Source organism: Echinops telfairi, unplaced genomic scaffold (genome assembly GCF_000313985.2).
Source record: "Echinops telfairi isolate 266 unplaced genomic scaffold, ASM31398v2 ScPeMD7_36;HRSCAF=134, whole genome shotgun sequence".
In the NCBI taxonomy this organism is placed as follows: Eukaryota; Metazoa; Chordata; class Mammalia; order Afrosoricida; family Tenrecidae; genus Echinops; species Echinops telfairi.
In genome coordinates this window covers 2,958,454-2,959,428 of record NW_022103934.1, presented here as the reverse complement: position 1 = coordinate 2,959,428, position 975 = coordinate 2,958,454, and the positions used below count along the sequence as shown (strand labels likewise).

Below are 975 nucleotides of genomic sequence, written 5' to 3'. Positions count from 1 at the left end.
ATTAAAAACTTCTGAACTGCAGTGTGTAACCCAGGATATAGCAACAGCATACCCCCTCCCCCCATCTTTCCATCACCACCCCATAGGGCTATGGCACCCACTTTGGAAAACACTGGCCTCAAGCACACAACCTCCCCTGCTGGGAGCGGGGCAAACCAGCCAGACCAAGAGGAGCTCCTGGTGTGTGGACCCCCACCCCCACCCCCGGGAACTGGGCAGAGGAGGGTGCACCTGGCCAATTGGGGTCTTCACATTGGTTGACAGCAGGAGGACAGAGGTCTTCGTTTCTAGAGTCTTGGCCTTTAGCTTACATGTATGTATTTAGGTGTTTTTGTTTTTTATTAAAAGCAAGGCCTTAAGACATAACTTGGCAGAGTCATCGTGGAAAGGAGGCTGAGGGCTGGGTGTGGACTACCACCACTTAGAAGTTAGTGGGGAGCTGTGCTGAGCTGGGGAGCAGGCAAAGTCTAAAGTAGACTAGCAGGTGTCCTCCAACCAGTCCCAGCCTGAGCTAGACTGCTTGCCAGTGGTCAGAGAGGAGTCCCTAGTGATGGTCTCAGTGTCTGGGATGTCCAGAGAACATCTACCCTTCAAGGCTCCGGAAGAGAATAGGTGCTGAGACTCTGGGTTACATGTCTTGTGTCCTTCAGGACCTAATGTATTAGTGGTCGTGGGTGCTGACAGCAGCAGGGTGGCATGATCAGCTCAGGCTTGATGGAGTGGCTGTAGAAAAGCTTACAGAAAAGATGGGTGTGTTTCATCCAAGATGACTGGTCTGGCTGTGTTGCCCATGCAGGAGATTTGGGTTCCCTCTCCTCTAGTGGGACCAGGAGCCTGCAATCTGAGATCACTCCCTTAGGGGGATGGGATAAATTTTAGGTAGAGCAGCCTTGCTCTACTTGGGTGCCACTGCGTAGAACCTCCCAACCAGCCAAAACACACACACACACACACACACACACACACACCCACACA

The 975-nt window shown here is 52.4% G+C and overlaps 1 protein-coding gene across 8 annotated transcripts in view; it reads left to right on the top strand.

Moving 5' to 3' along the window:
* The window catches only part of HNRNPM (heterogeneous nuclear ribonucleoprotein M), a 31,814-nt gene that overhangs the window by 23,612 nt on the left and 7,227 nt on the right, over positions 1 to 975 (top strand). The gene's annotated exons all lie outside the window — the stretch shown is intronic.